Raw genomic sequence first — 27,356 nt, 5'->3', positions numbered from 1 at the left:
CACAGCGACCCTATTCCAATATCCAATTCCACAGCGATCCAATTCTAGTATCCAATTCCACAGTGACCCTATTCCAATATCCAATTCCACAGCGATCCAATTCTAGTATCCAATTCCACAACGCTCCTAAGTCAACGATCCAATTCCACAGCGATATATTTACTATTAATTTCCAGGATTATAAGTAAAAAAAAAACATCAACTTCGTAAATAATCTAATCTAGAAAAGGTTTAGGGTTCTATTCTAAGTAGCTCTGAAGACCGTCACATCTCTTCCTTAGCGATTTGTTTTCTATACGTCACATCTCTTCCTTAGCGATTTGTTTTCCATCTATCTATCTATCTACTGCCAGACACCACATCTCAATAGCCACATGCATCAACTGCCACAAGCTATCGAAATAAAAATTAATATATATCATACCAGAGAATGTTGAAGGTGTAACATAAAAAATAAATCGCACAGGAAGAGGTGACACGAAGCCTCCCATCTAGAATAAATACAGTCCCCTAAATTAATGCTACCGAGCCTGACAATGGCCGCAGAACTACACTTAGATGTGCTTAGAAGAAAATAATGTTAAATGCCTCAAGGAAGAGTAGCAAGAATGGTCTAAACTATCACGTGGGACAATATCGGAGCTTCTTGCAGGAGGGAAGAAACGAATATGATAAGATTTAATGAAGTAGACGAATAGGGTTTAGGTTCCTTCTTTGCATCATCATCATAATATAATAATAATAATAATAATAATAATAAAGGGTCTGTCAGGTCTTCCGTACGGCAAATAAATGATGGACAACTAAAGATAAATGTAATCAACCAAGGGACTGAGTGATATAATACTGCTGACGCTCCCAAGGCATCTCGAACGAAAGGACCTGAATTTGGCTGTCTGTTACCTTGTTCTTATTTTTTCTTGGAGGGAACAGTCATGCGGGCTTGTGGTCTTTGGTTTCTTCTTCCCTGCATATAAAAAACAATACATACAGTCTCCACACAGCTACAGAAATCTGATATACTTCGATGCAAAATGCCATGATGACAGAACATGCAGAACCATACGGGAAAAAAATATATGTGACGACTTCTGACTACAAAACCTCCCAAAAGGCCTAAAAAAATAAATGATACAAAAAAAGCTGCATGGAGAGTATTTGCCCTTGAAACAACTGTACCGAATTCGAAGCAAACTGGTGAAAAATAAGAAAATGGCGCCAAGTTGAAAAAGCGTTTGATATAAAGAAAGAAGAAATTTGCAATACAGTAGGTCTACGTCATACCTAGCTGCAATAATGACCAGCAGGCGGAGAACACAAATCATCTGCATTTTTCTCCCCCTCACGAAATAAACCCCACACGTATTGAGGTAAAAATACGCGTGAAAAACAATACGTGAAAAACACAGATACACAAGCTCACGGGTCTCCATTATCATCATTATTATTTTTTCCTCCTCACGAAATACACCCCACACGTTATAAAGGTAAAATAATAAATAAATAAAGGTGATAAAGGATACATAATGAACGTGACAAAATATACACAAGCTCACCTGGGTCACCTTCCACCAGGGTAATCACTTAACAGCACACTGGCAACACTTACCTGTAAAAGAAAAGAAAATATTATTGTGACATGTGCATCATTATCATCATCATCATTATTATTATCACCTCTATCACTACCACCATCATCATCATCACCACTATCATAATCATTATTATCACCACCATTACATTCATCATCAATAATATCACCAACACCTTCATCATCAATTTCACCACCATCACCGCCGCCACCACCACCACCACCATCATCATCATCACCAGCACAACCACCACTACTACTACTACACTATCATTATCATCAAGGTAATAATGACCTCATTTTCCTCCCTTAGACTGGAATGAAGCATGGTCCGGAAAAAAGGGAAAGAGTATGTATGGCGGGGGTAGATTCATCGCCAATACGCCACCATCTTATCTAATTAATCATCATCATCATCATCACCAACACTATCACCACCACACACCACCACCACCACCACACCACCACCATCATCGTAACTCATATTCCCTAGATTCACAATACGGGTCTGTCCTTCGTGGCATGAATTCATTTGCAACGTTTGAACTTCGCAAACAAAATCACCATCACCAAACACATACCAAGCGTGCATTTACTCTAACCTGAAATCCCTAACCTCATATTCTGCTCAGTTGATGACCAAGTGGAGGCAGATTGGAGGGCTGGTCTAATTTGAAACCAAGAAGCCTCATTCCTGCATCGAAGTTCATGCAATCACGACTTAATATTCCTATGTGTGACCCACTTTTCAAAAACTAACCGATTAGAGGTCACTGAATGCAGCACACACACACACACACACACACACACACACACACACACACACACACACACACACACACACACACACACACACCGGTCTCCCAATCATTCCTCTAAAACAAAATCCAAATACAGAGCCAATTCGGATCCACCCATCCAGTCAACCACCTCCCACATACTGTACTCCTTTCACTTTCACCTGACTTAAAATTGCCATCTCTCCATCCTGAGTGCTGAGTCGCAACAAGAGATTAACACTAGGATATGGTGCAGGTCAAGGAGTTCAATGGAAAGGAGGTAGACCCGTAGCACTGTTTTTTCTGCCACTGTAGCTACGTAAAATAAAATACAAAAGAACGTGAGTCAAGCAAACAATTATTAATCACTCAATTCTGTCTCTGGACGGTATTCTCGTTCAGTCAGGAAGCTTACTAACACCTCTTCCTGACCGGTTTATTCCAGATTCTGCTCCGTCACTGTATTCCTGTGGGTTATTCATGCAATCCATGTTGATATTAAAAAGATATAAGAACAACGGGGGATATTAATAGGTAGTTTGGAAAATAAATCGCTAAGGAAGAAGTACTAGGGAGTCTCCTTACCCTACCAGAATACGCCCCCCCCCTCTCTCTCTCTATTTTCGCTGCTGCCATACGATTTATTCAACACTGGAGAGGCTTCTGATATGAAAGGGATTAACAGCGTCTTGGATGCGGTTTAAATAAGTGGCAACAAAATGCTCTCGATTCTTCTTAAATAAGTGACAAACAAAATACTGATTCTTCTTAAATAAGTGACAAACAAAATACTGATTCTTCTTAAAAAGTGCCAGACAAATACTCTCGATTCTTCTTAAATAAGTGGCAACAAAATACTGATTCTTCTTAAATAAGCGTCAAACAAAATACTGATTCTTCTTAAATAAGTGTCAAACAAAATACTGATTCTTCTTAAATACGTGGCACACAAAATATTCTCGATTCTTCTTAAATAAGTGGCAAACAAATACTCTCGATTCTTCATAAATACGTGGCAAACAATACTCTCGATTCTTCTTAAATAAGTGGCAGACAAATACTCTCGATTCTTCATAAATACGTGGCAAACAATACTCTCGATTCTTCTTAAATAAGTGGCAAACAAATACTCTCGATTCTTCATAAATACGTGGCAAACAATACTCTCGATTCTTCTTAAATAAGTGGCAGACAAAATACTCTCGATTCTTCTTAAATAAGTGGCAAACAAAATACTGATTCTTCTTAAATAAGTGGCAGACAAAATACTCTCGATTCTTCTTAAATACGTGGCAGACAAAATACTGATTCTTCTTAAATATGTGACAAATACTCTCGATTCATCTTAAATAAGTGGCAGACAAAACACTCTCGGCTCTCCCCCTGCGTGCCAACTCCACCCTGCGAACCAGAATTATGTCCATCCCAAGCCAAACTAAGGTTTTCCCCGACACTACTAATATCAGTGTGTCGTTAACCCGATGCCCAAGTAATCCCGCACTAACACCCTTATCTTAGGACGCTGGGGAGATTTTGTGGCGATTTTGAGACCATCGTAGCACATTTTTCTTGGATTTTCGTAGCAACTTCTAAGGATTTACTCTACATATTCCATCCTAACACTGTCTTTCTAGGGATTTATTATCATATTATATTTTCTTCCTGTGGACTTACTCTATACTGCATACTCCATATTTTTTTTTCTGGGATTTACTACATATATTCTATCTTAACACTGTCTTTCTAGGGATTTATCATCATTTTCCATCCTGATATTTTCTTTCTGTGGATTTATACTGTATACTCCGTCTTGATATTTTCTTTTCGGGATTTATTCTACATGTTCCATCTTAACACACTCTTCCCAGCGATTTACTACACATATTACAGCCTGACATCTCCCTTTGTCATTCATTTCTTTTTAGCATCGAGTGATATGCCTCAGTAATACGCAGGAGGATTTAACGGCGTAATGGGCATAATAAATCGCTAGGGAAGAGGTTTTCCAAGTCTTCTACGTCATCTAAATTACTGTCCTGAAATATTTAATGATAACTCCAATATTATCACTTCACATTAGACATACAATAAATCTACCTCCATATATCCTTAACAGAATGATACCCCAAGCTCATGCATTCGTAGAGACGTCAGCCAAAGAGATTCCAAAATATTAAAAAATAAAAAGACATTAAACCAATAGTAAAATATGTTAGTTAACGTAAAGAAAATTGATATAAAATAATCCTCACTAACAGTACCGACAAAAAAATAACCTCAGCCGCAGTGTATAATCCCGGCTTCATCACAACACAGTATCATCAAACACTTCTACCCAACTCCTTTATTTAGGACCATCATCGCTACCCTGTATACTCACACCTGTCTCTCTCCTGTAATTAAGTGTAGAACCTGCCCTCATCACTACTCAGTATCCCCAAACACTTATGTCTCTCCTTCAATGTCCTGTAAACACCTGCCGTCATCACTGCCAAACATCCACAAACACTTGTCTCAAACTCCTTTATTTTGAGAATAAACCCGCCATCACCACCCTCCAATATCCCCTAACACTTGTCTCTTAACGCCTTAACTTGTGACGCAGGTAACGGCACTTCCTTTAGCCCAGGCCATAAACAAGTACTATTCAGGTAAGTGAAATCCCTGGCCGACAAAAGGTAAGGCGACATCAAGTGCCGACAGTGCCACCTCAGACATGCCCAAGTGCCCCCCCCCCCCCTGCCAACACCTCGACTGCCAACCCCACTGCCCTCCCCCTTCTCGATGTCAACCCCCCCTTTCACTACCTCCAGTGAAATCCCTGGCCGACAAAGGGGTAAATTGACACCAGGAGCCGACAGTGCCACCTCAGATAGGCCCACGTGATCCTCTCTTCCCCCCTCCTTTACTGCCAACCTCACTGCCCACACCCTTCCTCCTTGTCAACTCCCCCTCCTTCCCCGACAGTCCCCCTTTCATTACCCCCACCCCTACTGCCAACCCCAATTTACCCCCTTCCCTTCTCATTCCCCTCCTCCTCCCCTGTTGCCAAGCTCACTGCACCTTCCCCCTTTCCCACCCCGTCTTACTCCCTCCACCCCTACAGCCAACCCCACAGCATCTCCCCTCCTCCACTTCTTCCACCCTCCTTCCCTTTTCCTTCCCCTCCCACTAACCCCCACCCCTGCTGCCTGCCCCCCCTCCCTTCCCCTCGAATCACCCCCACCCCTTCCCTCCTGGCCGCCATGACCTGCCTCAATACTGGGTCTTTTTTCCTCGTCTGGTGAGATTTCCACACTTGTCGAATTTATTGGAGTTCGCCTGCTTGCCTGCCTGCCCGATCCACCCTTAACATTTAACATAACCACCTTAACCCTCTAAATCCCAAGACCCCTCCCCCCCCCTCTCTCTCTCCCTCTTTCTTTCTTGCTATCTCCTGGAAAGTCTTATTGAGCTCAAGAGTGCCCAATTACTGAAGGGGTTAATTAGGACTGCCCAATTACAGAAGGGGTTAGAAGAGCCCAATTACTGAAGAGGTTGACTAGGAAAGCCCAATTACTGAAGGGGTTAATTAGGACTGCCCAATTACTGAAGGGGTTTATTAGGACAGCCCAATTACTGAAAGAGTTAATTAGTAGTGCCCAATTACTGAAAGGGTTAATTAGGAGAGCCCAATTACTGAAGGGATGCCCAATTACTGAAGGGGTTAATTACGACAGCCTCCATTACAGAAGGTGTTCATGAAGTTTATACCAGTCCTTCTAACGTTGAAAAGATTATCCAGCCATAGAGTAAACTGTGTGCTGGTTGCAAGAAGAGATATAAAGGACGAGAGACGGCACATTAAAAATAATAATAATAATAATAATAATAATAATAATAATAATAATAATAATAACAATAATAATAATAATAACAATAATAATAATAATAATAAAAATAATAATAATAATCTATACTATAATAATCCGATTTCTGTATGTTTGTTGGTTTGTTTGTGACCGTAACACAGGAAAAACAGCGTATGTAGCGCAAATTATTGTCAGCGCAAGGTAGGTACCGTTAATATGCTCTAACTTGAAGAATTAAATAATTTCCAGGCCAATCGGGCCACTGGTCCCCGAGTTATGACTAATTTCTAAAGAAAGGAAGTAACATAGGGCGGACGGCGGCCTCTCAGCGAGTAATAGTAATAACACTATAACTACTACTAATAATAATAGTGAATGGGTCAACTTGCAGTGTACTTAACATTCTGGATGTATTCTTTCTCCCTCCAGACGATTATATTCATGATAGGGGAAATTAATGAAAGCCGTATCAAACCTACGTAAATAGCTGGAAAAAGTCTCTCCTAAGCTGAGACAAATCGCCTATACCCATTTTACTCTAACTTGGCCAAAAATTGTCATCCCTCCACACCGAATGCTGCGATGGAACAATAGAGTAACACTAGAATTTGATGCCAGGGATGAAGAAGTGTTGTGAAAAGGATGAAGATTCGCAGTACTGCCTCTTTTGACCACCGAGCTACGTGACATAAGCTGCAAAGGGACGGAAATCTAGGCCAAGTTAGGGTGAAAAGAGTAAAGATGCGGTAAGGATAAGGCACCGTAAGCAGACAATTATACATCAGGCTCTCAATGGCAGGAATAAACAACAAAAAACGAATTTATACAGTTTACAGGAGTAATTTTATGGTGAAATTTATGAACACTCGCCATTAGTCCTTAGGTTTTTTTTTTTTTCTTAGGACTTCCAGGTGACTTCAATCAACTTACAAACAACCTCTCGTACCGAAGGGGTTATTAGAAGCCTGCCTGCGTGCCTGTCTGTGCCCTTCCTATCCTTATATCTGCCTCTCTGCCTTATTGCCTTTCTGCACTGCCTAACAGCCCCCGTGCCTGTCTGTGCCTACCTTCCTATCCTCCTACCTGCCAATCTCTGTCTATCTGCCTCTGCCTTCCTATCCTCCTACCTGCCTGAATGTGTCTCTATCTGCCTGTCTACCTTCGTACCCTCCTACCTGCCTGTCTGCCTTTCTATCCTCCTACTTGCCTGAATGTCTGCCTTCCTATCCTCCTACCTGCCTGAATGTCTACCTATCTGCTCGCCTGCCTGCCTACCTTCCTATCCCCCCCACCTGCCTGAATGTCAGCCTATCTGCTCGCCTGCATGCCTACCTTCCTATCCTCCCACCTGCCTGAATGTCTACCTATCTGCTTGCCTGCCTGCCTACCTTCCTATCCTCCCACCTGTCTGCTTGCCTGCCTGCCGCCGCCGTCTACCCGCCAGACTTTCACCGTGCATTCCGTGTCAAGGTAGGTCAGCGCCCCTCTGTACTCCCTCCCCGTCTGCTGGATCCCGCCTCCCTCTCACGCCGTTTTCTCTCTCTATAAATATACCTTGTCTTATTTGCTGGCTGTCTCAAGAGTAGATGTCTGGCCTCTTTATTACCAAACGTCTCCCTTCGGCTGAATAAAATCGTCTGGAGAGCAAGCATAACAAAAACGGGTCCTTGTGTTGATTAAGTCACCCCTTCACTACGATGACATATCTTTACTGATTATTCTTGTCACCTCCAGACGATTTTACTCATCTTGGGAAACACCCCCTGTACTGGAAGGGTTAATGAAGGTTTAATCTAACACCTTCATACTGAAAAGTCTGTCCTTAAGCTGACCAAAATCACCTGATGCTTACAACAACAACACCAACACCAACAATAATAATAATAATAATAATAATAATATAATACTAATACTACTAATATAATAATAATAAATATATTCCTACTACTACTACTAATAATAATAATAATAATAATAATAAAAGATTCAACAGATTAACTCCTATACAATGCTAGGTCTCATTTCTACAGCATAATTTAATTCCCATGGCTCTCTCTACTTTATCTGTTTCCTTCTGTTTACTTCCCTTTGCTTATTATACCGTTTCCTTAGACATAAAGCTGCCATCTCTCCCTCTTGAATACTAAGCTGTGGAAAGAGATTAACACTAAAAATATTGTGCTAGTCACGAGGAAGTATTACGGAAAGAACTTAAATCTCTTCATCTTAAATACAGTTATGAGATTAGCCCTTGAATATGATGCTAGTCACGAAGAAGTGTCACGGACAGAATGAACAGCCGCGGTGCTGTCTTATTCTGTCTCTCAGTTACAGGAAATTGGTTGAGAAGGACGAAAATCTGAGCCAAGTTCAAGTGAATGGGGTATAGTCTGTCTCGTTCTTGTCTAGGATTGGTGTAACTGTGTGTGTGTGTGTGTGTGTGTGTGTGTGTGTGTGTGTGTGTGTGTGTGTGTGTCCGTCCCCCCCCCCCTCTATCTCGCCGTGTTTGCTTTCCCGTCTCAAGGTCTGGTAGCTTTTTAACTCCAACACGAGAGCTCTCCCCGGGGCTTAAGAAAAATCGTCTTCTGGTGCTTTTCCTCCCTTCCTTCCTTCACCTTTTACCATCTCTCTCTCTGCTTTCCCGCCTCAAAGACCAGTAGCTTAACCCCAGAGACTTATTTTTTCAGCTTATTCTTGCTACCTACAGACGATTTAATAAGATTTTCCCCCCTCAGTTTAAGGAAATTGTATCAAACGTATTAAAATCGTTTCACCTATTCCCGCCAGGTAGAAAGTCTCATATACAGTAATATTTCACTCGCTGCCTCATACACGGGTTACCGCCCCACTCACGCCTTCAGTATGTTTCTAAATTACAGATTAGATTGAGTTAGGCTGGGCTAGGATTGGTTTATGTTAAATTCAACTCTATCGTTAACTTTAAGATCACTGGCCTCTCAATAGGGTAAACGTTTCTAAATAACAGGTTAAATTAGGTAAGGCTGGGTTAGGATTGGTCAGATTAAAGTTAAGCTGGGTTAGGACTGGTCAGATTAGCTTATGTTGGGTTGGGACTGGTCAGATTAGGTTATGTTGGGTTGGGACTGGACAGATTAGGTTATGCCGGGTTAGGATTGGTCACATTAGGTTATGCTGGGTTAGGATTGGTCACATTAGGTTATGCCGGGTTAGGATTGGTCACATTAGGTTATGCTGGGTCAGGATTGGTCACATTAGGTTATGCTGGGTTAGGATTGGTCACATTAGGTTATGCTGGAATAGGATTGGTCATACTAGATCAAACCCGACGATATTTTTCATTTTAGGACTACTGACCACCACGTACAATACAATGAAACGTTTTTATCATTTATTCTAGCTACAAACTGACATTTTTAATAATTTTAGGAAGGACGTCTCGCGGTGAAGATGAGACAAAATTTCTATAAATATCAAGCAATTTCTTTTCATATCAACTGACACTTTTATAATCTAATTCTTGCTCCCAACGACTATGTAAACTCTAATTCTTGCTCTCAAATGACGGTGTAAACTCTAATTCTCGCTCCAAACAACTATGTCAACTCTAATTCTTGCTCTCAAATGACGGTGTAAACTCTAATTCTCGTTCCAAACAACTATGTCAACTCTAATTCTTGCTCTCCAATGACTGTGTAAACTCTAATTCTTGCTCCTAAACGATTCTTTTCTTTATGCCAGGCAGGGGGTCTCGTAGTCAAGGGGTTAATGTACTGGGCTGCGTCTGTGTTTATTTATAAGAGCCTCCGCCTGCTTTGTCAGTTGCTTGCCTGTCTGCTCGGTTATGTCTGCCTCTCTCCTGCCTGACGCAACTGATCCTCCCTTGCTTCTCTGCCTCTGTCTGCGTCTGCCACCAACTACCGTGTCCTTCCTCACTTCCCTGCCTCTGCATCGCCATCAACTCTCTATGCTTTCTGTTTCTCTCTGGCTCTGTTTTACCTCATCTACCTGCCACTTTCCTTTACTGATATTCTTCACCTCCCACTTTGCTTCTATGTCTCCCTGGATCGCCATCAACTCCATACGCCTCTTGTTCCTCTTTGGCTATGTACTGATGGAAGAAATTCGCCTAATATTTCACCTCTTCTACTCGCCACTTTCCTTTCCTAGCTACTACTCTCCTCCTTGCTTGCTTCTCTGCCTCTCTCTGCATCGCCACCAACTCTATGCGACTACGGTTCCTGTCTGCGTCCTCTGCCTAACTCAACCTTTCCCTGCTCGTTTCTCTGCTTAGCTCTGCATCTGTCACCAACTCTACCTGCTTCCTGCTTTTCTCTGCCTGTTGGTTGTATTGTAAACGGCATACCAAGCTTCATGGCATCTCTCCATCGTACTGAATGGATTAATTACGGGTTAAATCTACAGCCGTGGCTCTGTCGGAGGTTCCAGTCCACCAAAGGGTCATTGGTAGACATCAGGAAGGGCATCAGGTCATAAAGAGCTACACACTCCAATCCTATGTCCTCTACCCAGGAGCAACGCCTCAGCCCTTAAAAAAAAAAAAAAAAAAAAAAAAGGGGGGGGGGGGGGAAGCTTACAATTACAAAGTCTTATCCTGTCTAGGTGCACAAATCCCTCCTTTACTGAATGAAATCGTCTGAAAGTAGTAAGTATACAATGAAAATAAAAATGTCAAACGCGATTTACGAATATGACACAACCATAGACGCATGAGAAAACTGGCCCCCGATTCCACAAAATATATAAATAATATTGATAATGGTTGTTCTGATGTCCAGTACCAGATCGACGAGTCATAAAAAAAGAAAGAAAAAAAAAAAGACATTCTATTCCAGTTGACGCCAGACGATTTTCTTCAGCTGAGTGAGTCATGGGAGCCTGGGAGTAGTATGAGATGAACCACACATGCCAAACACGCCGAGTTGACGCAAACCACACGGCTCATTCAGACCCCCTTCCCACTCAGCTGTGCCCATGCTACTGGCCAGTATTCTAAGTGGCGTGAGCTTCTTAACATCTTCTCCTTAATGATTTATTTGGCAGTGTATACCCTTAACAATTTTCTGCATGCTCCTTATGCTGTCCTACCTTGCACCTAACACTACCTTACACCATCACACTGTCATTCCCTTAGCTACAGCACACACAGTTATCACTAAAAAACAGCAGCGCCATTACCACCTAAAGGCAGGATTAAAAGTAAATCTAGTTATCATCATCATCTCCCAAAGAACTTATCGCTGCATCCTACCACTGTCACATCATCATCATCATCATCGTTAACGTCCTCCAAGCATCCTATCAATGTCACTTCATCATTACCATCATCCTTAACGCACCCCACACAACCTTAACTGTCACAACATCATCATCATCATCATCATCATTATTTCACACAAGACCATCCCTGACAAATTTCACACAGCTATAATGTACACAACACTATCAACGCCCGACCCAGTACTGTACATTAGTAGAGTACAGTAAAGCGCACTCAGGAAGGAGGGCAATGCCAGAATAGGATACTGACATCTTAACATCACACTAACACATTTCATATTTGAGAGAGAGAGAGAGACTGTGAAGTATGCCACGGGGTACATACATGCATTCTTCATAAGCCTTCTAATTATTACTTCTCTCTCTCTCTCTCTCTCTCTCTCTCTCTCACACACACACACACACTTTAAGATACACAGGAGACTTGGGGGCACATTCCCTCGGTAAGTCTTCTTCATACCTTAAGATTCCCCAATTATATATATATATATATATATATATATATATATATATATATATATATATATATATATATATATATATATATATATATATATAAAAGGGCAATTTGCATCACTTATATACAACAGGCTACTGGAATAAATCACAAAGAAGAGGTGTTAGGGGATCTTCCATGCCACTTATAAGAACCTGCAAATGACACACACCCAAGGACTAAAATTGTGTTATCTTGAGGGTATAATGGATTAGCTTCCGTGTGCCCTGAAAACCAGTCTAAGTCTTACCCAAAACACAGCATGGTTACAGTACGCATCCCCAATTTCACTTATTTTAATAATCTCTGCACTGAAAATCAAGACACAGGGCCATAATCGGGGTGGTATAAGGTATTCGTTAAACTTTTTCCTGACCGATTTAGTTTCCACATGACACTACCATAACTTCTTGTCCTGTGCTGATGTAAAGTTTGTCGATATTAACACGATAAGACACACATCATATTACACGATAAGACACACATCATATTACACGATAAGACACACATCAGAGGCTTTTGGATGTGACACGCAAAAGAACTCACTAAGGAGGAGGTGCCATCACGCCTCCATGTCACCCAAATATCCCACTACTCTCCCTCCTGATAACGCAACACCACCGCCTTGCATGCTGTTGGTGCAAAGTTGGTCATTATAAAAAAAATATATATATATTGTATATATATATTTCAAAAACACACAAGAAAACACTCACAATGTAAAAGTCAAATTATTCTTTAGGCTCCGCAGGTAGCTATGATCTCTTATGTCACCTAGAATACCAGCCACATCCAAAAATAAATCGTTAGGGAAGAGGCGTTAGGGAGCTTCCTTAACCGACGAGAATATGGGGCCTAGAATACTGTTGTTCACTTGGATATTAATTGCACTTCGGACACTATTATCTCGTACCAGCCATATCCAAAAATAAATCACTAAGGGCGAGGTGTTAGGGAGCTTCCTACCTCGTAACTCTACAGGTGCGGCCATTTTCCTCTCTTGCTCCTCCTCTGCCCAACACCACACTCCCGCTGCCAACAAACCATCCACCTGAGACGCACTGACTGTTTACATCACAACACCGCCACGTGCTCACCTACCTGCCTGGGATTACGCACACACCTGTATCTCACCTGTCTCTCCCATCGTCTTCCTTTGTCCTGTCACCTGGATTACAGCACAATACTCCTCTGCCTTATGTAACAGGCTTTCCCTTTCCTGCCATCCCCCGGCCCCTCCACCTGAGATTACAGCACAATACCTGTGTTTCTTAAGGTGTCCTCAAGTAACCTCCTTTTCTTACCAGGTACTGTTGAAATTTGACTACAATACCTGCACAGCTTTCCCCTTTGAAAGTAAAAGGTAAACGATCTCTCTCTCTCTCTCTCTCTCTCTATTGTACCCCTATAATAATGATCAATCTAATCTCTCCTTTATTCCCCTCTCCCTTTACCCTCTATCACTTCTCTCTGTTCTCTCCCTCTCTCCCTCCCTCTCTCCCCGAGGTCAGTGTCCCGTACCCTAAAATAGCACGCCTATATTTTGGGCATCTGGCGTGGCCGTGTTGTCAAGGGAGATTACAGAAGGAGTTTTTGTATTCAAGCAAGGTTACTTAATGGACTTTCCCTTTCGTCCGAGGTCGCTCTACACTCTGCACCACTTGCCTCTTGGAACGCACTCTACTTTTCCTCTGTCATGATGATAAAGTGCAGTACTAACTCTACTTTTTGGAACACTATTTGAACTCACTCTACATTTCCTCTGTCACTATGATGAAGTACTGTACTAACTCTACTTTTAGGAACACTATCTGAACGCATTCTACTTTTCCTGTCGCGATGATAAAGTACAGTACTAATTCTATTTTTTGGAACACTATAGGAACTCACTCTACTTTTCCTCTGTGTGATAAAGTACAGTACTAATTCTACTTTTTGGAACACTATAGGAACTCACTCTACTTTTCCTCTGTCACGATGATAGTGTGCAGTGCTGACTCTACTTCTGATTTGTGTCACGATACTGAAGAATAATTATGATTTTACTTTCGGAACGTAACTCCAATACTTTACTCTTCCTCTGCGTGTCACGATAAAATAAAGTACTGACTCAACTCTTGGAATGCACTCTACTTTTCCTTCTCAAAACACAAAACAGTACTGACCTTAATCTCAGAACGCAACACTAATACTTTTCCTTTATTTGTCATGGTAATACACCAGTCCTGTATGAGACAGCCCTAGCATGTATTCAATATGGACGGTGGATGTTAGCGCCGAAGTGGTGACATGTAGAGGTGTACGGTATGTAGGAGGACTACTGGGCCTTGGGAACAGGCTGTGAAGTATGCCTAGAGTCGAAAAAAAAAAAAAAAAGTACTAACTCTCAATACTTTACTTTTCCTTTATGTGTCACAATAATAAAGTACAGTACTGGCCTTACTCTTGGAAAGCAACTAACAATTTTCTTTTCTATGTTCCACGACAGCACAAACAACAATACTGACTCTCCTCACCGAACATACCTCCAATCCTTTACCTTCTCCTCTACTTGTAACGGGAACACAATAGTATACACTGACTTTACTTCAATGCTTTACTTATTTCGGTGTTTCATGATACCACAAACACAATTACTAACCTTACTTGAGAAAATGCACTTCTTAATACTTTTCGTTTTTCTGTGTCATGACAAAAGAATACAGATTTGACTCTTGGACCGCGACTTCTATATATTTCCCCTTATAAGCCACATTAACATCTTGCCCATCAGTCTGATTTAAACTCCTTAGAGGGTGGGTTGCTTGAAACTGTTCTAAATACCTTCACACGATTATCTTCATGAAAAAGAACGTCAATGGTCTGTCAATCTAACAAGCAACTCTCCAGGGGTGAAACGCACCCTTAGCGCACGCACGCACGCACGCGCGCACACACACACACACACACACACACACACACACACACACACACACACACACACACACACACACACACACACACACACGCACGCGCGCGCGCGCCCTTCTTCCCTACTCCTCCCATTAATAATCTCCTACTTCTAGAATCTAGATAATCATACAAAAGCTGGTATTCCCGCTGGGTAGGGTGGCTCCCTAACACCTCTTCCTAAGCGATTTACTTTTTGATCTGACAGGTTAATATTCTTTTTGTACAGTACTTACAGAGAGCAGCGCGATAATGGCAGGATTTATGTAACATAATAAGACAGTCAGGTGTAATAAATAAAATAAACCACTAAAGAACAGATGTTATGGAGCTTCCTTCACCGACGAGACTGCAAACCCAGTCTTTCTGTGGTATCTATGTAACACACTGTAACGCAACGCTGTATCACTACGTCCCTGTACCCTGTGAGTTAGTGCAAGATCTTCAATTTGGCTCTCTTTTGTGCTGTTTTTGTTTTTGTTTTTTCTTGGAAGGAACGGTTTGCGGGGTCCTGGTCTTTGGTTCCTTCTTCCTTGCATTAAAAATAAATAAATAAATAAATAACACTTGACTTCCAGCCGTCTCTACGATCATCCTAAGTCCACCACCTTCCCTACACCTGGTCTCCTCTTCCTCCTGTTATAAAGTACTGACTGTTTTTAATGCCTTCTTTCTAGACTTCTAACCCTACCTCCTCCTCCCATATCTATTTCCGCCTTTCTGTATTTCTAACCAAACATCTACCAGCCATTTCTTACAATTTTACGGCATCTACTTCATTTCTGTCATGCGTTCTTCCTTTCTTCTCTCTCTCTCTCTGACATGACATTATTTACCCTACCTCTGCCTCTGCTTTCCATTTCTTCCCATTTTATTGCACCTACTTTATTTCCGTCATGCGCTCTTCCATTCTTCTCTAATTCCTCTTTCTTCTCTTCCTCAATTCCCCCCACCCTCCTATTTCAACTCTACTCCTGATGCTTCAAATGCTGTCCCTCTTCATTCTTCTCTTCCTATTTTTCTCTTCTTCCTTCTCCTTTCGTCTTCTCCTACAACTCCTCCCCGAATATTTGGTACAGTACAATTTATTCTATCTTTTCTTTTCCCATTCTCTTTACTAATTTTAATCACCAACTCTTGTACTTCTCCTCTTGGTGTGGTGTGGTGTGGTGTGGTTTGGTATGGTGTGGTGTGGTGTTGTGGTGTGGCTTGGTGGTGTGGTGTGGTGTGGTGCAGGGGTACGTGGTAAGCTGGTGGGGTGAAGTGGGTTGTGGGGCGTGGCGCAGGGGTATGTGATGTGTGGTGTGGTGTGGTGTGTAGTGTGTAGAGATGTGGTGTAGTGTGGTGTGGTGTGTAGAGATGTGGTGCAGTGTGGTGTGGTATGGTGTAGGGGTGCGGTGTAGTGTGTAGAGATGTGGTGTAGTGTGGTGTGGTGTGTAGAGATGTGGTGCAGTGTGGTGTGGTGTGGTGTGGTGTGGTGGTGGTGATGCGTGGGCATGAGATACAGTATGGTATGAGGACAGCGGGAAGGGTGCGTTTCTCATTAGGGGTGACCGTGTAAAGGGAAAGGAAGGGGGCAAGGACGGAAGGCATGGAGGGGGGAGGGGAGCGGGGGAGGGGGGGGAGACAAGGAAGGAAGGAAGGATGATAGGCAAAGAGGAGAAGAGAGAGAAAGAAGAGAGGATGAAAATAGGTAAAGATGGGCAGTGAAAGGAGGATAAAGAGAATCTAAACAGGGAGAAAGGAGGGACGGGAAGGGAAGGGAGCGTAGAGAGAAAGGGAGAAGGGAAAGAAGGTTGAAAGGGAGGGGGAAGGGGAGGAAATGGAGAAGTTCAACGAAAGGTGGAAGCGAGTGAGGAGAGAAAAGGAAGGAACCGGGAGGAAGGATGTCACAAGAACACTGAGGAGCGAAGAAGAGAATATGGATGTTAAGACAGAGAAAAGGAGGGGGAGAGGAAGGAGGAGTACAAAGGAAAGCAAACAGCAACAGACCTTATGGTCCTTTCGAGGCTGTTTGTTACAAAGTAGACTATGACTACGAGATCTAACTCTACATGCTGAAGGATAAGGAGAGTAAAGCAAGAAGGCTCCCCCCGCCTCCAAACCCTCCAGTTAAAATTGGTAAGAAAAAGTGAGAAAAACCACCATGCAGCATGGAAAAGCTGACACGGACTTTTCACAAGAAAGACTGAAATGGAAAAGTTACTTTCTATAATATTTTATCTATAAGCTACATGTATGAATAACCTGAAAGAGAAAGTAGTAAAGTAAAATGAATAATCGAATAATAAATAACGCATAATTTTTCCTTTTCAGGTTATACTATGATAGTCTCTATTTTCCTTTCACACTTTCCTGTAAAATGTCCACGCCAGTTTTTCTATACGGCGTGGTGTTCTTTCTGACTTTTTCCTGCCGGCTTCGGCTGGAGGGTTTGGAGGGCGGGGGAGAGCCTTCTTCTTTGCTATCCTTATCTCATTCTAGTAGGTCAGTTACTCTTCTAGGAGCTGCCTAGCATGGGCCAACCGGCCTACTGCAGTTATCCTCTCTTCTTATGTTCTTATGTAGGGTACGTTAAGTTGACGGGGTGTCTGCGGACACAGCGTGGAAATTGCACAGTGTGGATGTTCAGGGGTGGTGCGGCAGCCTTGCCTGGCGCTATTAAGGCAGGCAGCGGTCAATCAGGCCACAGCTCCGTTCATTCCACTGAGACTAGGAACTTTCCCATGCGGGACAAGCAAACAAGTCACCTCCTGAAGCAGTGACCCCTGGTACATTAAAAAAAAATCCCGATGGTGGTCACTTAACTAACAGGGACCCTCAGTGGTCCACAGCCCATCACAGGTCGAAAGTGACTAGTGACCGTTAACTCAGGGCGATCTGTGCATATCCTAGTCTGTGCATTTTTTTTTTTTTTATGCGAGGAAGAAGGAACCAAAGGCCATGAGCTTGCAGTAACAGTTCCCGCCAAGAGAAAAACAAAATAAAATAGAAAGCCAAATTCAAGATCCGATGATCTTGTGTGAGATGCCTGGACACACTGCGTTTGAAAGACTGGAGATCATATTTGCATTCATAAATTGATCGAGGCTCTAAAAAATAATAAAAAATTGTACATACACAAGTGTTTTATTCAGGAATAAACATATTAAGCTGGGGGTTAGTCAACAAATACTTATCGAGGCATCTTTAAAGGTCAGTACTGTATTAGAATTTACTACGTTGGAGGGCAATTTATTCCATATATTTACAACTCAACTGAAGAAGAAATGCTTAGCTTCATGCGACTGCAATCGTTTGCCAATTAGTTTATACCCATTGCCTCTAGTATAATTCGAGTGATCAACTGTGAAGGGGAGAGGAGAGAGGGAGGGGCAGGTGGGGAGAGGGGGAGAAAAATGGGAGTGGTGAATGACAGAGAACAATAATGACTAATGAAAGAGAGGGGGGGGGAGTGGGGGATAAAGGGGGAAGTGTAAATGACAGAAAAGGGGCGAGGGGGAGATGAGATGACAGTGGAGGGGGAGGAGGGATGAGAGAGGAGGAAGAGGGGGGGGGTCGTCAAAGAGTAGGGTGGGATGGGGTGGGGTGGGGTGGGGCAGGGGTAGCGAGGAAAATGGCGGCTTTGGTAGAGTCCATACTGATCACTCTGGAAAAACGGGAAGTTACGACGGTAAGTAAGTAAACATGTAGCAAGAAGTGAACTGAGTGAAGACAATAACTCACTCCATCTCATCACGCATATCTGTATTATATTCTCGCTGCCTCAAGACGATTTCGAAGACATCTAAATTTACGAAGGAGTTAATGAAGGCTATTTACTAACCCATCGAAGTCTTAACGTATCTCCTGAGCTGAAGAAAACAGTTTGGGAATAGCAAGAAAAAAAAAAAGGGGGGGGGGACCATCGGAATGAAGTGGTTAAAATTGGAATACACCATAACAAACGAAAAATGAAAATAAACAGAGCATACGAGTTAAAACAGACAAAACACTATTAACCTCTTCAATACGATGGCTTCTTATTACATTACTGCTGCTACCTCAATGCATTTTTTTTTTTTTTTTTTTTTTTTGAGAGGGGGGGGAGGATAGGGGAATGAGGAGTAGGAAGCGAGGTGACTACAGTGCCATAAAAGGAAGGGTAAGTGAGGCTTAGTCGGGATGGAGGTCAGAAAGAGGAACAGAGAAGGGAGAAATGGGGGGAGGGAAAGAAGGAAAGGAAGAGGAAAGGAAGAGGGATGGGAAAGGAAGGGAAGGGAAAGGGAAGATGAAGAGAAAAGGAGAAGAAAGGGAAGAACGCAAAATGGGGGAAAAGACTGAAAGGGAAGGGGGACAGGGAGAGGGATGGGTAAAAAAAAAAAAAAGGGAGAGAGAGAAGGAGGGAGGGAGAATGTAAAATGAACAAGAGAAAAGAAGGGAGAGAGGAGGAGATGGAGGAGGAGGAGGAGACAGTGGGGGCAAGGGGGGGGGGGTATGAGAGGAAGGAAGGGAAGGCAGTAAGGAATGAAACAATAGTGAAGGGAATGAGTTATATCGGGGGTGGAGTGAGATGAAGGATAGAGTGGAGATGAGACATGGAGAAGAAGGAACAATGGATAGGAACAGACGATAAAGAGTAAGATGAAACGTAGTAGTAGTAGTAGTAGTAATAGTAGTGAATTTGGTGGACTGCAGGACGAGGTTGCCCTTCTTTCGTATTCCACCATCCACCTTTCTGGGGATAGGGTGGGGACTGAGAGACGTTTGTACAGCCGGGCAGCTCCACCGCCTGGTTATATCGGTGTCACCATGTGAAGGCGTCCCTCTCCAGCACCACAGGAAGTAAGAGAGACGAAAGCAATGGGTGAAACACCAGGAAGGGGAGTAAACACCAGGAAGGGATTAGATGATGGAGGGACACGAGAAAGGAAAGGAAAATAAAACGAGCTGAATAAATGATAAAGTGTGGGATGAAATAAAGAAAGAAATAAGAGAAGAAAGAAGACAATAAAAACAAAAGGAATAGAGATGAGGAAAAGAGAAGGATGACGAACAACAGAATATGTATAAAAAATAAAACGTGGGATGAAATAAAAGATGAAATAATTAGAAAACGATGGCAATAAAACAAAAGACGATAGAGTTAAAGAGAGATCGCAGAGGGGAGAGGGGGGAACGATGGCATATGAACAAAGAACAGATTGGAATGAAGAAAATAAGAGACAAACGGAAATAATGAAAACAACAGATTAAGAGATTGACTTACGGGAGCGAACTGGGGACGAAGAAAATGTTGAAAGACTGCGAGAAGAGACAGGGGGATACGAACAAACGGTGTGTGTGTGTGTGTGTGTGTGTGTGTGTGTGTGTGTGTGTGTGTGTGTGTGTGTGTGTGTGTGTGTGTGTGTGTGTGTGTGTGTGTGTGTGTGTGTGTGTGTGTGTGTGTGTGTGTGTGTGTGTGTGTGTGTGTGTGTGTGTGTGTGTGTGTGTGTGTGTGTGTGTGTGTGTGTGTGATAAAAGAAAGACTGAGGCAGACATGGAAGGAGTAGGGATACAGGGAGCGAAGGGGTAGAGGAAAGAGGGAGACGGTAGGAAGTAAGGGAGGAAAGGAGTAGGGAGGAAGGGTAGGGGTAGGAGAGGGGGGAGGTCAAGAAGAAAGGAAGGAAAGAAGCAAGAGGGGGAGTGGTAGGGAAAAGGGAGAGGGTAAGAAGAATGGGAGGGAGGGAGGAAGAAGGGAGGGAAGGGGTTGGTGAGAGGGAGGGAAAGGGTAGGAGAGAGGGGGGGAAGGGATAGGAGAGGGGGAGGGAAGGGGTAGAAAGGAAAGGAAGTAGTGGGAAGGGAGAGAATTGGCTGGAGAGGGGGAGGGAAGAGATAAAATTGGAGGAAAGGTGCAGGAAGGGAGGGAAGAGGAAGGAAAGAGGGAGAGAAGAGGTGGAAGGTGAGGGAATGAGTAGGTAAGATAGGAGGCATCAGTAGGCCTTGGCACAGGGGGTGAAAAAAACCTCGCTCATTATGGTTAATTCTGCAGCGTCACCCACCACCACTACCACACCTACTACACCACTACCACACCTACAACATCACTACCACACCTACTACACCACTGCCACACCTAACCACTACCACAACAACTACACCACAATCACACCTACTACGCCACCATCACACCTACTACACCACTACCACACCTAACCACTACCACACCTACTACACTACTACCACACCTACTACGCCACCATCACACCTACCACTACCACACCTTCTAAACCACCATCACAGCTACCACTACTACCACCGCTTCCATAATCCACCATCACCAGTATATCCTATTTTTTCTCTCCCCTTTCATCCCTTTCTTCCTGCTGCTCTTCCTCCACATCCCCCTCCTCTTCCTCCACCACCAAGACTACTGCCGCTAATACTATCTACTACAATTCCTCCTCCTCCTCCTCCACTATCACAGCTATCATTAACATTCTCTATTAGTACTACAAAATTCCTCTTCCCAATTCTTCTTGTACTTCTTCCTCCCTTTCTTTCTCTTCCTCCAGCTCCTCCTCTTCCTCCACTGCCACGGTCACTTTATTACTATCACCGCTAACAGCCTCTACTATGACTACATCACTACCCAACACTTCCATCTCCTCCTCCTCCTCCCCCTCCTCATCCTCATCATCATTATCGTCATCTGCCACCAACACAACAACATTACTACTACAGGTCTACATTCCCCCCCCCCCACTCTTCCACTGCTTCCTCCTCCTTCACTTTCTTCTTCCTCCTCATCCTTCCTTTCTCTTCTTCCTCCTCCTCCTCCATTTTCTTCCTCCTCCTCCTTCCTTTTTCTTCCTCCTCCGCCTTCCTTTTTCTTCCTCCTCCTCATCCTTCCTTTCTCTTCTTCCTCCTTATCCTTCCTTTTCTTCTTTCTCCTCCACCTTCCTTTTTCTTCTTCTTCTTCCTCCTCCTCCTTCATTTTCTTCCTCTTTTTCTTTCCTTTTTCTTCTTCTTCCTCCTTCTCCTCCTCCTTCCTCCTCCGCCTTCCTTTTCTTCCGCCTTCCTTTTTCTTCTTCCTCCTCCTCCTTCCTTTTTCCTCTTCCTCCTCCTCCTTCCTTTTCTTCTTCTTCCTCCTCCTCCTCCACTTCAACATAATATACTCCTCCTCCTCCTTGTACGCCACCGCTGATACCACACTACAACACCGCTAAGTCTCCACCACCACCACCACCATTATTTTCCTCCTCCTCTTCCTCTTCCTCCTCCTCCTCCTACTCCTCCTCCTCTGCTTCTACTGTAATTAGATAATATGTAAAACAGGCCCACTTCCCAAACCACCTATACCAGCCTACAACATCCACATTTCCTACATTACCTTAACATTCACACCATCCCTACCATCCACGCCACTAATACCACATTCCCAATACCACCTACACCCTCATCCCTAATACCACACCTAACCACTACCACCAGCACTTATATACTCACACCACTACGACCGCTCTACACCCTCACCACTAACACCAGTACCACACATTCCCAATACCACCTAATCTAACACCCATACAATACCACCACTAAACCACTCCATACCTTCCTTATACCACTCTCAACACCTTCAATTCTAATACCACACCACCCACAGCACTTCCACACCACCCATCCACACCACCTCCACAGCTCTCCCCCATCAGAGGTAAGGGAAAGCTGAGGGCAAGTGGTGGGGCAGCAACACACACACACACACACACACACACACACACACACACACACACACACACACACACACACACACACAGGGTAAGAGGTAGGGTTAGGTCTGATGATAACCGGAATGCTTATCTCTCTACACCGCCAATTTCATCTTAACACTTTTCCTCCTTTGGGGGGAGTGTAAGTGAATTCCCTTTTATACAACGGTGTGGGAAAATAAAAGCCAGATTGACATAGATGAAAGGAATTAAAAAAAAAAAAATTGGAATAAATGATCAGACAGGATTGTGACGAAGGATGGATGCAGGATATCTCAATGTAACAACTTTCATGGTTTTTGAAAGGGTATGCGAACGTCGAAACGGAGTCGGCTTTGTATAACAGTAAAAAAATAAAATAAATAAATAAATATAATCGGCGGCTTATCATGTATGTTCTAGAAGTCAAGATTCTCTCTCTCTCTCTCTCTCTTTGATGGGAAAGAAAGCGTCTCCCAACGATTCAAAAATGTAAACATGATTTTCCGCGATTCTCGTTTAATCTTTTAGTCAAGAATCATCTCTTCATAGATTTCATACCTTTCATTTTTTTTTGTTCCTTCGTTCCAGTTATTTATTTAATTATTTACTTGTTTATTTATTTTTGAGAAAAATAACGAGTCTCGCATTACATTTCGTTATACAGTGATGAATATGACTCTCGGCAGCTTACCTTCATCGTACCAGTGAAGACATCTCTGTTAATTTAGGTACATACCAAACGTAATGTTTAGGGAAATAGCGCGTCTTGCAATTAATCCAATTTTATGCTATAGTGAAAACGAATTTTGGCGATCTTAAAATTAATGAGTTGGTACAAAAACAATCTCCGTGATTTTTTTTTTTTTTTTTTTTTTTTTTTTTTTTTTTTTAAATAAATTACTGACACGATATGTGTCCTGAATTTTGCTGTTTAGTTAAGATTCAGTTCCACATTTTCCATTTTTTTTCTTTTTCTTTAAGATATAAACAGTCTCACTGAATCAAGTTTTATACAATAGTTAACATGATCTTCGGCAGCTTATCATTATGGATTAACATTATCACAAAAGACATTCACTTGATTTATCTTCATGTCTTAAATTTACGTCTATAAGGGAATTCCGTAAAGTGAACATAATCCCTGGCGATTTAAGTGTCATCAGAGAAGGAATTCCAACCAGATCAGTTTCATATAATATTAATGAGATATTCACAGCCAGTCCCGACACAAAGGGGTATATGAGGATAATGTTCGTGGTATATAGTGATAGTATTTTTGTCGCTAGGTATTAAAAAGGGGAAAAAAAAATAAGGTATGGTAGTCTGTGGGCCTAATTCTCATCGTTTCAGAGGGTTCCTTGCACCTCGTCATTTGCGATTTATTTTTGGATATGGCTGGTTAATATAAATCTGCACTTTATTCATGAGTATGGTTATATTAGAAAGATAAAACACAGAAACGGAATGCAACTTGTAATAAGCAAAACAAATCGCTTAGGAAGAGCTACTGAGTCCTGTTGATATAATTTTGTACGATATTTATGAAGAGTATGAGGATATGAGAATGACTTAAATAACACAGAGGTGGATAGGAAGGACCTAAATTAATCCTAAGGAAGAGGTGTTAGGGAGCTTCCTTAACCGAAGAGAATGCGGGTCTTTAACACCTTGGATACCAATGTCAACGATTTAATTCTTCTATACGCTTTTTACTCTAACTTGGCCTAAACCTGTGATCTCTCTATCTAGACTGCCGAGTTGTAACAACTGATTAACACCAGAACAGGGTGCCAGTCACGAAGAAGTGCTCTGGAAAGGATGGAGAGCCGTAGTATTGTCTACTTCTACCACTGAGTTCCGAAATAAACTGCAAATGGACGAAAATCTACCCAAAGATGAGGCTGTTGGATATGATAAGGATTAACATTAGAATTGGGTGCCAGTCACGAAGAAGTGCTCTGGAATGGGTGGAGAGCCGTAGTATTGTCTTTTTTTCTGCCAGTGAACTACGAAACAAACTGCAAAAGGACGAAAAAATAAATAAAATGCTGATGCTGATGGATATGATGCGTCAGGGAGGAGAGTGACTGATATGGCCTAAGTGTGTAGTATACGCAGAGGATAGTATACTTCTGTCCATTACTGTACACCCATCAAAACATACAATACCGCTACATACAAAACACCGCTACACGAACAGCAACTCCGCTACAAATACATCTGAAGCTACAAATACAACAACCACAATATTGCTAAATCTAGAATACAACCACTACAACACTGCTACTGATAAAAAGTCGAGAACACCCCTCCACTAACACACACACACACACACACACACACACACACACACACACACACACACACACACATACACAAACACCGCTACACCTAATACTAATAAAAAGTCGAGAAAACCGCTACACCAACACAACAAAATCCACCACACACACACACATACACACACACACACACACACAACACCGCTACACCTAATACTACAACCACAACACTCAACCACAACTACACCACTAGACAAGAACACTGTAACTAAATCTACAACTACACCACAACTAAAAATACAAACATCCGTAACTTCCCAACAACCAAAACTACAACACGATACACCTACACATAAAACAAACTACAAGAACACCGTACCTATCAATACAGCACGATTCCACACACAAATACAGCAAAACTACGCTTACAAATACAGCACTACAACTACACACTAACTCAACATTAAAAAAGAATACTACACTACAACCAAACCTGACACTGTATGACCTTCGCTAACACAACTACACTACGTACTACACGAACAACTACAACTACGACACACACACACACACACACACACACACACACACAACCATTACTGACACCACTAACAATTCCAACCAGCAACTACAACGAATTCTACTACAACAACGCCAGCGCCACTACAACCCCTTCATCTTTATTTTACTCTTATCTCCAGACGATTTTATTCAGCTTACGAGAGGCTTTACGAACCGGAGCGGGTAATTACAGCTTTCAATATCAACCCCTTCAGCCACGAGACACTGATTTTACTCTTGGTATCTCCTGACGATTTTACTCAGCCCAGGACAGGCTTAATGAACTGGAGGGGTTGGATAAAGCCTTCCATAACCCCTTCACTACCATCTAACTCTCCTAAGCTGAATAAAATCGTCTGGTAGTAGCAATAATAAATCATCAAATAGTCATATAACTTTCGTAGAGTTTTTCCCCCCCCCTCTCTAGCGTTCTTTAAATCGTTCTAATAACGCCAAAATTCCCATCAATAACATACTACGATAATGAGGTACATGTATAGTACAGACGAAATCCTTACAGAAGTAATGTGAATAAGTCGCTAAGATAAAGGAGCTACGGTGTCTCCAAAGCGCCTTAGAGTTGCCTAAAGGTGTCACCCTCAAGAAATTCGAGAATGTGGTGCCTGTTTCTTGGGCTGCCTCTTCTCCGCCTCCCAGACACCCGCCTCTCATAAACCCCGCCAGTCAATCTCATCCCCTCCATTCCCTCCACGTGGACAAACACCCTTACGGAACTTCGCTTTTATACCTCGAAGAACACAGACAACCACGCCGCAAAAAATGACAACAAATACACAACCACTCCGCAAAAAATGACAACAAATACACAGCCACTCCGCAAAAGAATAAATAAACAGCCACTCCGCAAAAAATGACAACACATTCAGAGCCACTCCGCAAAAAATAAATAAATGAATAAATAAATACACAGCCACTCCGCAAAAAATGACAACACATTCAGAGCCACTCCGCAAAAAATAAATAAATGAATAAATAAATACACAGCCACTCCGCAAAAAATGACAACAAATACACAGCCACTCCGCAAAAAATGACAACAAATACACAGCCACTCCGCAAAAGACAAGGCCATATAAAACCATAAGAAACCGTGTGATAAAGAATGAGATAAAAGACAGACGGAAGGAGAATTAGAAAGAAAAAATAAGCAGAAGCAAAACAACTTTAAGAAACTCTGCTTTTATGCTCTCAACCACATACTCAAGAGAAGGAAATATGAGGCAGGAAGGAAAGAAGCGAGACAGAACAAGACAAGAGGGAGATGGGGGGAGAATTAAAGGAAAAAACACGTAGTATGGAGAGGGGGAACGACGGGAAGACAGGACAAGACGCATAGGGAATATATAGCTACAGAAGAGAAGACTAATAAAAATGAAATAGGAGGTAGAGAGACGCATTGCGGAGGAAAATGAAGAATATAGGTAAATGGTTGAGACTTGTAATGAAGAAAAATAAACAGGAAGAAAATGCATGTGGATGAGGATTTTTTTTTGGGGGGTGGGGAAGTATGATGATGATGATGATGATGATGATGATGATGATGATGAGGATGATGATGAGGATGATGATGATGAGGAGGAGGAGATACTAATAACCATGGAAGGAAGTACTGAGGGATGAAAGAATACGTGAAAGCAAGTGGAGGAAGAGACGAAGGTGGGGGATGGAAGAGAGGAAATAAAGTGGGGCAGGAAGGTGGATGAGAAAATAAGTGGTGGAGGAAGAGAGGAAGGTGATGGAGAAAGTGGTGAAGGAAGAGAGGAAGGTGATGGAGAAAGTGGTGGAGGAAGAGAGGAATGTGGAGGAGAGAAAGTGGTGGAGGAAGAGAGGAAGG

At 42.5% G+C, this 27,356-nt stretch overlaps 1 protein-coding gene across 6 annotated transcripts in view; it reads right to left on the bottom strand.

Moving 5' to 3' along the window:
* The window catches only part of Pur-alpha (Purine-rich binding protein-alpha), a 354,281-nt gene that overhangs the window by 120,860 nt on the left and 206,065 nt on the right, over positions 1-27,356 (bottom strand). The window lies entirely within an intron of this gene.

The sequence above is a fragment of the Coenobita brevimanus genome, chromosome 87, assembly GCF_032717465.1.
Source record: "Coenobita brevimanus isolate Jiangsu-jjx chromosome 87, ASM3271746v2, whole genome shotgun sequence".
Classification (NCBI taxonomy): Eukaryota; Metazoa; Arthropoda; class Malacostraca; order Decapoda; family Coenobitidae; genus Coenobita; species Coenobita brevimanus.
Note: the sequence above shows the minus strand (reverse complement) of the source record. Positions and strands in the feature narration are given on the sequence as shown.